At 38.5% G+C, this 15,196-nt stretch overlaps 1 protein-coding gene and 1 pseudogene across 1 annotated transcript in view; both read left to right on the forward strand.

Annotated features, from left to right (window-relative positions):
- Xk (X-linked Kx blood group antigen, Kell and VPS13A binding protein) overlaps positions 1 to 15,196 on the forward strand; it is a 49,766-nt gene that overhangs the window by 20,044 nt on the left and 14,526 nt on the right. The gene's annotated exons all lie outside the window — the stretch shown is intronic.
- On the forward strand, positions 427 to 972 carry LOC124971828 (ADP-ribosylation factor 1-like; annotated as a pseudogene).

Below are 15,196 nucleotides of genomic sequence, written 5' to 3' on the forward strand. Positions count from 1 at the left end.
TTTTCCTCCTCTAAATTGTTCTGGTCAGGTCTTTTACTCACAGTGCCACAAAAACTGACTAAAACAGTGTCATTGTGATCAAATATGGAATCTCTGCTATTTGGTCAGTATTACATAGGTGATGTGGTAGACTGAATAATGTCCTCCCAAAGACATTCAGTTTCTAATTCCTGGAACCTGTTAATGTTACTTTATATGTCAGAAAGAACTTTGTAGGTAAAGAGATTGAGATGAAGTTACCCAGGTGATCCCTTAAGATTGCAGAGGCAGAAAACAATGCAAAGATTGAAGCAAGATGCTATACTTTGAGGAACTGACATGGCCACTGTCCACACCACCATCTTGTGGGAGCAAAACCAATGCCTGACTTGGAGCAAACCACCACTGAGGACTCTGGCCAGTGTCACTTCCAACCACCCACAAGGGATGGGGAATATCTTTGCAAACCTCTTCAGGGACCTTTTTGGCAAAAAAGAAACATGCATCCTCATGATGGACCTGGGTGCTTCAGGGAAGACAACTAGTCTATACAAACTGAAGCTGGTTGAAATTGTCACCACCATTCCCACCACAGGTTTCAATGAGTATAAGAATGTATTCATTGAATACAAGAACATCAGCTTCACTGTATGAGATGTGGGTGACCAGGACAAGATCTGCCTGTTATGGTGTCACTACTTCCAGAAAACCCAAGGCTTGATCTTTGTGGTGGACTACAATGACAGAGTGTGTGAACGAGACCTGTGAGGAGCTCATGAGGGTGCTAGCCAAAGATGAGCCCCGAGACAGTGTCCTCCTAATGTTTGTCAACAAGCAGCACCTCCCAGATGCCATGAACATGGCCAAAAAATCACACACAAGCTGGGGCTACACTCACTACATCACAGGAACTGGTACATTCAGGCCACCAGTGGGGACAGGCTCTATGAAAGACTGGACTAGCTGTCCAATCAGCTCTGGAACCAGAAGTGAACCAGAACTCTTGACCTCCTCACTTCTTCCTCTCCACCCTCATTTTCCTCTCATGTGGCAAACGTGCAACTCTGCCGTCCTGAGTAGCAGAAGTTGTCTCCATGGGTTGGTCTATCTGCATTGCACAGTGCTGTATATATGTAGACACAGCCTGCAACCAGGTTTTTGTGTAATGTAAATAGTTTCTGTTTCCACTGAGGAAACTGTTTCCTTCAGTATTGAAAAGGAATTTAGGCATGTGGGCATCTGGCCTCCTGGGCTTCAGGTTGGTGTTGGGATCCATTTTTTGTTTGTTTTTTAACCCAAACTCAGTGCATTTTTAAAAATAGTTAAAAAATACAAGTTAAGGAGAGAAACTTGAACACACAGAAGGATGACTATGCCTGGTGTACAGCCTGAATGCTAGTTCATCAGCCATTCCCCTTCTGGGAACACAAGATGGTGACACAAACTGCCATCCACTGCATGGTCCCAATAGAGACCCTGTGATTCGCCTGTCTTTGGGTCACCTACATTCCAGAGCATTGTGTTGTACTTGTGCTCCCATGGTCACCTGGGGGTGAGCTGGGAGGGCCATTGTGGAGGACACAGGGCCCAGATGCACCTTTGGTTGGCGTGTGGCCAGAGCAGCAGCCCATGTCCCCAGCATCCACTCACTCATGCACCCTCTCAGCATGCTGGCAGATCTGGGTCTCCCCAGCACGAGTGCATACAAGCTGGGAGTGTTGGCCTACTCTAGACCCACAGGCCCGGAGCACCCCCATCTCCATGTGTGAAGTAGCTTTCTCTCTCAGCATGCAAGGGTCTGATTTGCCATTGAAAAAGATGACATCTACTTTTTCCTTTTGTATTTGATAAACACTGAAGAAGCTGGAGCTGTTAAATTTATCTTGGGGAAACCTCAGAACTGGTTTATTTGGTGTCATAGAACCTCTTAATGCTTTTGATACACAATTAATAATCAACTATTTTGTATACTTGTTTTCAGTTTTCATTTTGACAAGCACTGTAATTATAGCTATTAGAATAATGTCTCTTAACTATTAAAAAAATATGTGCTACACTGCTGTCTCTGAAGATGGAGGAAGGGGCTAAGAGCTAAGGAATGAAGCTGTTGAAACTTGAAAAGGCAAGGAAATGGATTCTGCCCTAGAGCCCCTGGGAAAGGCATGGCCCTATTGACACCTTGATTCTAGCCCAGTGAAACTGATCTGGAACTTCTTACTTCCAGTAGTGTAAGAGAATAAATGTGTGCTGTTTTAAGCCACCAAATGTGTGCTAATTTGTCACAGCAGTCATAGGAAACCAGCACAGGTAAAGAGTGATCTTTACAATGAATCAAAATAAATAAATTAATTTAAAAAGAGTAATATCACTTCTTATTAAGAGAACAGACCAATACTTCACCTTCATAAAAGGCAAATCAAGTCCTAGGTTTGTTTCAGTGCAACATTTGATCCTAAAGGACTGACAAGCTTGTGTGTGTGTGTGTGTGTGTGTGTGTGTGTGTGTGTAGTCATACACGCATGTGCATGGTACTAGGAGTTTAACCCAGGGGTGCTTTACCACTGAGCTACCTACCCCCAGGTCTTTTTTATTTTTATTTTGAGACAGGCTTTCACTAAGTTGTTGAGGCTCACCTTGAATTTGCAATCCTCCTGCCTCAGCCTCCCTAGTCACTAGGATTATAGGTGTGCACCACTGTGCCCAGCCCTACAAACTCTGTTTGACAGTTGTACAAATAACCCATCAAAACTGAGCCATATCTGGCAAAAAATTTAACATAAATTTGCGTTCCTTTTCAGATTCTCTTTCTGTAGACCTTCTATAGCTTTCTTTGTTCATTCAGGTTTTGTCCTTAACCATCGTTTGTCTTTCCCATTCTAGAGCAACAAATCATTGAACTTTAGATTGTCTTACTATCTTAAGATTCCTAATAGAATTCCACTCATGTATCTTAACTTTGAAGCAGTCACTTGTTTCTAAAGAAAATTAGAGTATGTTTAATTTTGAAATTCTGTAATTATAGCAGACTAGCAAATCTCATGGATACACCTAACAGCCTTATGCAGCTACATAAACCCTTATTTACTTTCATAAAATGGCAAAAATGAACATACTCATTTACAGACCCAAAGATAGAACCTGTTTGCATATATACAAATAAGAAGCAAAAGTATATAAATTTACATTATGCTTACTAGTCAGTTTTTCAGTATTTTGTCTTATATAGAAATGATCTAAACATCATTGCAAATCAAATCTCCAGTTGTCTCAAGATCTTGGAAATGTTCTTTAAGGTGACATACTACAAAGCCTCATTACTATGGAAGTACAAGTTCACTTAAACAATGATTTAATTTGCTTCGATGTAAATTTGGGTTTTTCACAATTGCAGATAATCAATATGAATAATTCTAGCTCATTTCATCAGAAAACTGCATAAGTTTAGGAAAAACATACCCCCCAAAAAAGTGTGCTTGTATTATAGGTAACACTGGTAAATCAGAAAAGACATACTTGTTTACATTAAGCCCAAACTCTTAAACTAGTCTTATTTGTCAAAGACTTACATGAATTAATGTAAATTTGAATTCTTAAAATGATTTTGTATGCATTTCTAGGAGAATATATACTTTAAAGCTAGCACATTTAAAGTATTGATGATTCATTTCCTATATTTTAATTATATAAATAATTTGTCTGGAAATGCTAGTCAGAAGAGAGTTCCCTTAAGAGACTTTATAAACTAATGTATCAATATCATCCAATGGTAAAAGTGTTTCTGAATTGCAGATAGACAAACAGGCACAGAGATGTAACACTTATAACTTCAACCCTATAATTTCAGATATAGGTCAAGTGTCAACATAAAATCAGAAATTCTTTCTAGACCAGATTTCAAATAGCTGTTCTCCTAAATGGCATGAGACTCTTAGTAGATTTGCAAGTTCAAGCTAATAAAAGCAAACTAATAAAAGACAGACTAGATGATTTTCTGTTGCCTCTTAACCAACTGGAGTCTAGATTTCTATAAACCAGGAATAGACATTTAGAGAGATATGCAGATGTTCAGACTCTAAAATCAAATTCCTGTGCTGGGCACAGTGGTGCACACCTCTAATCCCAGCAACTCAGGAGGTGGAGGCAGGAAGATCACAAGTTCGAGGCCAGCCTCAGCAACTTATACCATCAGAAACTTAATAAGACCATGTCTCAAAATAAAAAAGAAGTGGAAATATAGTTCAGTAGCAAAGAACCCCTGGGTTCAATCCCCAATACCAAAAAAAATTTTTTTTGAATTCCCAATCATTTCTGCCAATAATGGGAAATAATGACCATAAATGAACCAAACCAAAATGAACACAGGGTTAATAGGGAGATTATTAAAAATTAGAAAATGAGAGCATCAACCAGGTCCTATTGGTACTCTGGATTCACCTATGGGAGCCAAGAAAAGACAATCCTGGGCTTTCACTGTGTGCAAGGTGCTTTTCTCTGTCAGATACTGTTTACCTGACTCTGACAGGAACATCTATGGGGCATCTTGTCAGTGTGTTCCAAAGTGGTTAGAAGGTATTTTTCAAAATGGATGAAATCATGTTGCTCACATCCATATAAACACGTTATTTATTCGAGAGGGAAATGACAGATGTTACAACAGTTCAAAAGAGAACAAAGGAATGTTGACTAAGAATATTGAAATAAGTATGTAATTGGAAACAAAACTTGTTTTATTTCATTTTGATAGGGAAGACAGTTGAACTCCTATTGACAGTGTATGTTGCGTGGGTATCAGTTACCTGAGAAACAGCTTGTATCCTAGAGCTGGTAAGCAATAAGACCTTCAACAGTAACAGGAGGTGCATCACCCAGAGTGTGGAGATGTAGTGCACAACTCTGCATGCCACCCCTTCTTTAAGGATGAGACAGTCAGTCCCAATCCAGAAAGAATGACTGATGCCTGGGTTCCAGAGTCTGGCAGGTGTTCTTATAGACCCATTCATTGGCAAAACTGCTCACAATTCAGGAATCTCTGTGCAGTTGCCATCAGCAAATGCTATCAGAGTGTAAATCCATGACAGTACTTCATACGTCTCTCAGTTTCTGTTATGTTTAGTTGGAGATGCCTGTGGAACATCTAAAAGGAGAAATACCATAGAGATATTGCAGATTTAATATGGAGGCAGGAATGGATATCTAGCATGGAGAACTGAATTTGAACCCTGTAGCAGGCTCTTGGATACTCAGTGATAGGTCCATGCAATTGTATGAAGGGCTCTGTGCACATTGCCAACATCTGGGAACCCCAAACCTGTGTCCCAGTGCATACTACAGTGTTTTTCTTCTTTTCTGTCTTAGGGATTTCTCCTATGCCAGAGAAAGCTTTGGTACTGATGAGAACTATAGGGAAGCTAACATGCACAGGGCCACCCCCAAAGGTCTTAGTGGATAAAGCCTTAGCCTCTCTATCCTTCAGATGGATAACCTGGGGTTCAATCTATATAGACTTCTGTGGATCATCATTTGCCACAGCATTTACCAGCTTAATGCGGCCTTTGTTAGCCTGGCATCCTTCTCTCTCTCTTGCTTCCCCCACTCCTTTCTGCTTCCGAGGCCTGCCTCCCAAATGAACCACTTCTGTCTCAAGCTCTGTCGCTCGGGAGTAGTCATCTGAATAGAGATGATAATTTGAGCCACTGTAGGCCAGGCATGTGCAGCTGTGGAAAAGACAGTTAGGTTCATCCAGGGACAAGTTCTGTCAAATGGAGGCTGTGAAAGAATAGAGGGGTAAGTACCCTTGAGTTTGTACAATAGGACAAATGCAGTTTTGCACCAAGCATTCTTTGCTGGATGCAGGGAGGGGTGATGAAGAGGGTTTGATAAGAACTTAAAATTTTGTAGTCTTAGTTAGGTGTTTTAGTTAGCTTTTTCACTGCTGGGACCAAAAGACCCAACAAGAAGAATTAGAGGGGGAAAAGTTTATTTTGGGGCTCATGGTTTCAGAGGTATTAGTGCATAGACAGCTGACTCCATTCTTTGGGGCCTGAGATGAGGCAGAACATCATGGTGGAAAAGTGGTAGAGGAAAGCAGGTCAGGACATGGCCACCAAAGAAGCAGAGAGAGAGACTAAGCTCAGTTCACCAAATGTATATCCTTAAGGCACACCCCTAATGACTCACCTCCTCCATCCACACCCTACCAACCTATAGTCACCACTCAGTTAATCCCTGTCTGGGGATTAATACACTGATTAGGTTAAGGTTCTCATTACCCAATCATTTCACCTCTCTAAGCATTCTTGGATTGTCTTCACATGAGCTTTTGGGGGATACCTCATATCTAAACCATAACAGCAGGCAAGCCAAATGAACAGAAGGTGATAGTCTGAATTAGGGATTTCAAAGGTGTTTATTGTCTCTTGAATTCCTAGGAAAAGATTCTTAATAATTTATTCCCACTGTGTCATTTCTACTGCATTTGGGAGAAGAACGAAGAGACTATGATTCATAGGTCTAATTTTATAATACAAATCTTTGAACTTGGGTTAATTTGACACAGTCATCTTCTATTGATCAGGTTGCTGCTCAAAGGTCTACCTTGGACAGACACATTGATAGCTTCTGAAAAAAAATCTTATTTATTTCATTGCCTGTTTTCAGAACCAACTGCATTTTATGAATTAGTCTAAAAATAATAGTTTTAATTTATACATTCTTAGAGGTGTATTGGGAGGGAGAGTCAAAGGATAACTCTTGTTTTTATTTGATGTTTTACTGATATAATCTTACATATATGTATATATACATATATATTTTTTGGGGGGGGGAAGAACTGGGGATTGAACCCAGGAGCACTCTACCACTGAGCTATACCCCCAGACTTTTTTTATTCTTTATTTTGAGACAGGATCTTGCTAAATTGCCCAGGGTAGCCTTGAACTTGGGATCCTCTTGCCTCTGCCTCCCAAGTCACTGGGATTACAGACATGTGCCACTGCACCTGGCGTAAGCTTGTAAATTTTCACTACAACATCATCTCAGTTTTTTGCATGTGTGTACTCACACACACAAGTGATGTGCACACACATACACAAAATATAAAACTTCAAAAAACCTGAAAGGAAGTTCACTGGAATTTCAATTAGTTGTTGTCCTGAGATAGTGAGAGAGTATGGGTGATTTTTTTTCTTGTTTTCATGTGTCTTTGTTTTTCATGCTTCCTTAATTAAGTTTTATTGCGGGCAGGAAGCATGATGAGGCATGGGCTACTGGGGCTGATCATGGGTCTTTGTCTTATTCATTTGTGCATACCCAGTTCTGGCACTTATGTGTGGTCAGTGAATGGTAAAAAGAAAAGAGAAAACTAACCACTCTCCCAAATGGTATTTCTGTGAGTTTAGGCAGGGCGATTATATTAATCTCATTTTCACAGATGAAAAACAAGATTTTTTTTAAGATATTTCAATTTCAAGTGATAGAAGATCAACTAGAAGCAGCTTAAAATTGAAAAAAATGTATCACTTCACATAATAAGTTCTGAGGCATTGTGATCCCATTATTTGTTGACACAACAATGTCATCAAGGACCCAGGCATTTTCTGTCTTTTTGCCTGTCATCTTCAGCTTGTTTCTAGTCTCCCCTGATGATTTTCAGAGAACTGTGCATCTATTATATAATTATGTATTAAAAAAAACCATAAAACATAGTGACTTAAAATCCTAACAGTCATTTCTTTTGCCTGTGATTTTGCAGCTTGAGCAAGTCTCAGCAGGGTCACCTTGTTTCCATGCCACATGGCTTCAGCTGAGGCAGTTTGGTACTGCTTCAAGTTCATTGCTTACCTGGGAGTGAGGGCTGGAAACCTTGATGGTTTTCCATGTTGACCTCTCCTTGGTTTTCCTGCAGCATGACAGCTAGGTCTTAAGCACAAGGATTCCAAGAGATGAATTGGAAGTTTTCTGTTTCTTGATACATTGGCCTAGAAGCCAGCAGTTATTTTTTCCACATTCTATTATTCAAGGAGTTGCATGATCTCAGATTCCAAGAGAGAAGATATAAACCCTATTTCTTGATGGGAAGAAAATCAAAGAATGTCAGGGAACATGTTTTAAAACATCCACAGATCATTACAGATCTAAACATTGCACATAGGCACCAAGTCAGGAGGAAAAGGGAGAGTTCTTCCTGGATACTTTTTTTTCCTTGAGGAGGAATACCATTTCCTTCAGCAGAATTCTATTCAGTTTATGTTGACTAGAATTAGGTCACATCATGTGCGCATACTAAACCTATCCCTAGTTGTAGGGATAGAAAGTAGAGTTTCAGATAATCTGAGAGATAGATGTGCTTGACCTTGCAGACCTACAAAGCAGAACAATTAACTTAACCCAGTAAATATGTCATACAAATGGTATCATCTTCCTATTCATAACACAAAAATAGTGAAGAGACTAGTATAAACTAGTCTCTTCAAACCATTGATTTACTCCAATGGCCAAACCTGGAGGCTAGTCATTTGAACACATGGGAGGGTGAGTAGCATCTAGTTAGAATCAGAGTTCTGCCTGTAAGGAAGAAGGAAGGAAGGATATTAATTTAGTGTGATGCTCAAAGTATTTGTAACATTGAGGTTCAGGAAGCTTAAAAGCCCAAAGCCAAGACCAAGACCAGTTTTGGAGTATTTGACCTAATGCTAGTTGTTTTAGCCAACACTGCTTCTCTTGGAGTTGGAGAATGTTAGAGATGGAACAGTCGTAAGAGGGCATCGTGTCTGATTGTGCACCCTTTGTAGAAATTCCCTATGTAGGGTTCCTGAAAGGTAGTCCACTAGCCTCTGCTTGATTATAATCAGCAGTAGAGCTCTGAATACTCCAGAGACTGTTCCATTGGTAAAATACTATTGTTAGAAAGTACTTCATTATATAATAAATTAAGAGGGGCTTTTCCTTTTCTTCCAGAAATGACAAGTGCTGGATATATTATATTCAGAAAAAGGCCACTAAAAATTGGCCTGATTCCTTCTTTTAGAATTTTGAATCATGATGCTCTTATGTCTTCTCAGTTTTGTCCCAGTTATCAGTTTGTCTGTGTGTGTGTGTGTGTGTGTGTAAGAACTAAACCCAAATGTGATCAGCCACTGAGCTATATCCCCAGCCTCTTTTATTTTTTGAGAAAATTCTTGTTAAATGGCTGAGGCTTGGCCTTGAACTTGCCATCCTACTGCCTCAACCTCCTGAGATTGGGATTACAGATGTGTGTGTAATCACACTCAGTTTAAGTCTTAATCCAGTAGTTGACAAAACAGTGATACTAAGAAGACCCAAAGGCCAGAGTCCTATTCACTCCTTAAAACACCTTGGCCTGAAAAGTACAAGTACAGATTACTTATGCAGTTGCAAACCTATCTAACTGCATCTACATCAGTATATTTCCAGCCGAGTGCTGTGGTGCACATCTGTAGTCCAGCTACTTAGGAGGTTGAGGCAAGAGGATTGCAAATTTGAGGCCAGTCTATGCAACAGAGTGAGATCCTGACACACATACACACACACATATACACACACAAAAGTTACCAATTCCTCAGATTTGTCTGCAAGGATATCAGGAAAGGGTTTGTTTGATTGTTTTGTTTTGTGTTGAGCTGTATCCCTAGTTTGTTTGTTGTTCGAAACAAGGTCTCACTAAGTTACCCAGGCTGACCTCAAACTTGGCAATACTCCTGCTCCCAAACACCTTTCTAATGCCTTATCAAGGTTGATAGTACTTTGCCTGGTGGATGGGCATGTAGACATACTAACGACTTTTTTATCCTAAGTGAATTGAATTTAGTTTTTACTTCTCAAGTGTGACATACTCAATCATTCCTCCTCCTCTGTAATCAAAGATCACCCTGGCTGCTGAGTGGGAGAATGAAAGATTGGGTAATGGTGGATAGTTGTACATGGGCGAGGGGAACACACATAGAAAGGGTTAAACTGGCTCATAAAGCTATATTTATTTTTTTTTCTTGGGGGGCGGTGGTGGAAATCAAACCCAGGGCTTCACACATACTAGACAAGCACTGTACCACTGAACTACACCCTCAGTCCTCACATGGCTATAATAATGTGGATAATAGTATTGCTGGCCTTTCCTTTTTAAGGCTGATTCTGCAGTTAATCAGCATGTGGGAGACTAAGAAAGAAGGTTGAAAGAACCAATCTTTATATTTCCCTAGATAAATAGTTTTTAATGCTTGCTTCAGATTGGAAGCTATTTCTGGTAGTTATAATTGTGCCTCAAGAGACCTAACAGTAATTTGGACTCAGTGAACAGAATGGAATTGAATTTTCTCTAGGAAAAATAATACGAAGCATAAATTCAGTGCATCTTATACCAGGGTTATTATAATGGCACATGGTATTCATTATGTTTGGACAAATTTAAGACAATGAATTCATGACTTTAGAACCTCTGAGAATTGGTGACTTTGAGTTGACATGAAGTTGTCATCTGCTTCTGTGAACATATTCTGAGTTGTTTTTGTATGTATAGACTAGGATCCAAACATCAAGGTTAAGTAAAGGAAATATTTATGTGTGTATGTGCACACAGTGATGGTATCTAGAAAGAATCTGGAAAAACTCATTATTTAATTTCAAAGTTTTTTTACTCATTTTTAAAAGGGCATTTCAATTATTTTTAGTTAATGATTGTTGAAAAGGATGATAATACATTGAGCAGAGAATTCGTTAACCAATTTCTTCTCTTTTTGAGTAAGAATGAATGTCCAAACAGATGAACCTAACTAATGTGCCATGAAACTTAGTTAAACAGTCCAAAGGCAATGGAAATTTCTGAACATTTGATTTTCGAATAAACCTGGGACAACCAGAAATAATGTTTTTTGCTTTTGGACTTTTCATACCTTATTGTTGAAAATCTTGGTTAAAGATAGATTTGTTTTTCTTCTGCCCCTTTGGAGAAGATCCCATACACGTTAGGAACAGCTTCAATAACAATGGTGTACCATTTTAAAATGTTTATAGATATGATTGATAAATGAAGAATACATATCATACTGGTTTGCCTATAAAATTTTATTAATAAATCCTTGTCATTAATTGAGTTCATCAATAAACATTTATTGAGCCCTTTTCCTTACTGCTATAGTTTTGATAAGTATCTCCTGAAGGCCCATGTGTTGAAGGCTTGGTTACCAATCTGGGGCAATATTGGGAGGTGGTAGAACCTTTAGGAGGTGGGGCCTAGTGGAAGTTAGGTCATTGGGGGCATGCCCTTAAAGTGGATATTGGGACCCCATTCCCTTCCTGTCTCTCTCTTTTCTTCCCAGGCACCTTGAGATGAACATCCTCCTCCACTACATACTGTCAACCATGATGTACTGCCTCAACACAGGCCCCAAAGCAACAGGGCCAACCAACTCTAAACTAAAACCTCCAACATCAACCAAAACAAACCTTTCCTTTTTTAAGTTGGTTATTTTAAGTATATTGTTACAGCAATGCAAAGCTGATTAACACACCTACTACGTGCCAGGTACTATACTTGGTGCCAGGCATCAGTGAATAATACAAGATCTTTGTCCAATTTGCAGTCTATCAGAAATATCAATTTGATATATGTCTATTTTACCTAAAGGTAGAGTGTTAGTTAATTGGCAATTTGGGGAGAAATTATACTGAGGAATACTGTAGGAATTGAGAAGATTAGTGGTGGTAAGGATGGTGCAAGTGTTAGCAAAGGTAGAAAATGCAAGAGACCATTTCAGTCATAGAAGGTCTAGTGACCGTGCCTGATTATTTACAAAGTTCACTGTACAGGGGAAACTGTGTTTTAAGAGGGTTTGCTGTACCTTGACCTAGAGCTGAGAATCTACAGCAGGATGCAGAACCTCTGCCTTGGGATTGAGTGACCCTGCTACCATTTTGCCGTTAGATAACCTGCTAGAGGGCCCTGCACATGAGTCCAGGTATTCCTCCCTTTGTCTATCAAGGACCAAGGGTTTTTTTGTCCAGCTCAACTCACTGATGCTCCTTCTCTCTGCCTGAAGCAGGATAAGGAAGGAGGAGGACAAGTTGATAGGATTGATAGGGGGATCGGCCCTAGTCCTGCTTCTTTCTGGTCATTGCATGTGCCCTGGGAGATGATTCCCCAAAACCAGCTTAGCACTTTGAGGCTTACTCATTCCCAGATGCCTAGACTGCATGGTTTCAGGAAGACTTAGATATGCAATACTCATGTAATAGAAGACAGATAGGAAATTTAGACTCAGTGGAAATGAAGAATTGGACAACTCCCCAAAGTACTCTGGTGAGTTCTCCGGACCCCATAGGACCCTGAACAATTGTGAGAGCAACAGACTCCTTGCCTCACATTGATAAAAGAGATAAAAAGTGGAACTGAGACCACTGCTAGAGAAATAGAACTAATTATATTGATTTAGGCAGAAGAGCCAAATGGTTAAGACCAAGACTGTAGAGCAAGACTGCTTAGGTTTGAATGTCAACTCCGTTACCCAAGAAGTTAACAGGTAAGTTTAACTCTGCTAGTTCTCATCTATTTCATGAGGATAATAACATTATCTCCTTTATAGTGTTCCTTTATAGAATTAAGTGATTGGCACCTATAAAATTCTTACATTAGTTCCTTGGCATGAAATAAGTGCAATAATTTTTGAGCATAAAAAAGATGAGCTGGAGGAGATCTTGCCATCCAGGTCCTTACACAAGAAATTGGAGTATGTCTGGGAGAAAAAGAGCAAAATCATTCAGGATCTAGGGGATTATAGAATATACAGTTATCATATCACGTGGATTGTGAATGATGGGTCATAATATTTGTGCCAACAATTCTGAGAACTCAATTAGATCTAAATATGTATTGGAGGAAAAGTCCTCAATTTCTAACTAGACATCTGGTAAACTGGCAGATGTTCAAGAGAGATTTTGGTAACAGTAAGATCTTAATCACTAAGAATTCAAGATTTTTTACAGCACTAGGGTGTCACACTGGTTACATCTGTAGAATGAGTTTTACGGGGGCGCTCTAAGTCAGGGTTTCTGCTGTGTTTATTTTCTACTTGGTATTTTGCCAGGGTAAAGAAGGAAAATATTTCTGGGACAACTTCATTGTACTAATGAAAGGGTAACCTTTTTATTTTCCTTTAAAAAATTCAATCTAATAAACATTGAGTGCCTACTAAGTATAATAGTAGTGCATCCAGTTTTTTTAATATATCTTTTTATTGACATTTAAAATGCATACAAAAAAACTGTACTCATCGCAAGAGTAAAGTTTGGCAAATTAGCACAAAGTAAACACTCTACTCACATTAAGAAAGAATACCAGCAAACATTTCCTTCTGTGTCCCTTTTAAGTCACTTACCTTACCATTCTACCCAAAGCACAACAGAAAGCAGACTTCTAACACCACAGATTAATTTTTCCCAATTTTAAAATGTATATAATTTTAGAGGTCTGGCTTCTTTCACTTAACACTGTATTTGTTAGAGTCATCCATGCTTTGGTTAATATCAGAAGTTTGTTCCTTAGCATTGCTTGGAAATTCCTTAGTATTCTATTGTATGACTATATCACAATGTGTTGGGACATTGTGCTTTTAATTAATATATGGGTTATTTCCAGATTGTGGCTCTTCAAAATAAAGCTTCTGTGAATCTCTTTGTACATTCCTTTTAGCACACCAATATATGCAGTTCTGTTGCATATATACTCAGCAGCGGAACTGCTGGGCCATAGGGAATTCTTATATTTAGCTTTAGTAGAATCTACAAAAGCAATTTTACCATTTTGTACACCCACAAGGAGCATATGAGTATTCCAGTTCCTCCACATCCTTGCCAATGCTGAGTTTTACTTTTTGTAATTCACTAGTTGTATATAGTAGCTGGTCCTTTGAATTTGCTTTTCCCAATGACTAATGAGCAGATTGATTTAATAGCAGATTAGACACCAATCCTTTTCATGTTTTTAGTTGCCATTCAATATCTCTCCATGGGTGTGGGTATATATGAAGTGACTGTTCAAATCTTCTTGCCAATTTTAAAATTGACTTTTATTTACCCTTTTGGTCCCTGTTCATACCTTTTTGTATCTCCATACTTCCATGTAGGATCATTTCCTGTGCCCTTGAAATGTTACCTTTAGTATATCTTTTAGAGAAGACAACATATACCCTCTCCTCATTTTTGTTTTGTCAGATTTTTTTTTTGCCTTCATCTTTGAGTGTGGAAGTCTGTTAAGATGTTATTTACTTCCCACTTTTGTTTTATCATTCCTTTGTCTTCCAGCTTCCATTATTTCTGTTGAGATGTTCTTATTATTGTTCTTTGAATCTGACATTCTGTCAGATGTTGTTATTATTGTTCTTTGAAGTTAACCAGTTTGTTTATTTGTGACTGCTTTTTAGGACTTTCCCTTTGACTTTGATGTTCAGCAATTTTAACATGATGTTTAGTTGTGGTTTTCTTTGTGTATATACTACTTGTTGTTTGTAGTATTTTCTGAACATGTGGTTTGGTATTTTAGCAGTTGAGGAAAATTCTCAGCTTTTATTGCTTCACATATTGCTTCTGAGCCATTCTCCCCTCTACTTCTCTCTTTTTCTCTCTCCCCCCCTTCCTCCCTCGTCTCTGACATTTTCATTTTCCCATGATTTCTCATGCTTTTTGTTTCTACATTTGAATATTTCCTTCTGACTTTCCTTCTAGTTAGTGCTCATTATCTTTATAACTGTGTCTAATTTGCTATTAAGCCTATCTGTTGATTTCTTAATTGTAATTGTGGTATTTTTTAGTTCTATAATTTTCATTTGAGATTTTAAAAGCTTCCTGTCTGATAAATTCCCCATCTTCTTATATAATTTCATATATGTATTGATTAGTTTTTAAAGTTCATGTAAGATAATTCCAAAATCTGTATTATCAATAGATCTGTTTTTATTACCTCTTATTCTTGGATTTTAGCCATTTTTAAAATTGATATGCCATGTTATATTTAATTTTATGCAGATATTTGTATGAAAAAAGAAGAGGTAATTTGAGACTCTGAATGAATTTTCTTTCTCTAGGAAGATTTACCTTTGTTTATGGCAAGGAATTGAAATAGATGCAGATCAACTTAACTCAAGATTTGGGCTGGATTCTAATTAGAATAAGTTATACTCCATGTATGTATAATATGTCAAAATACACTGTA

The sequence above is a fragment of the Sciurus carolinensis genome, chromosome X (assembly GCF_902686445.1).
Source record: "Sciurus carolinensis chromosome X, mSciCar1.2, whole genome shotgun sequence".
In the NCBI taxonomy this organism is placed as follows: domain Eukaryota; kingdom Metazoa; phylum Chordata; class Mammalia; order Rodentia; family Sciuridae; genus Sciurus; species Sciurus carolinensis.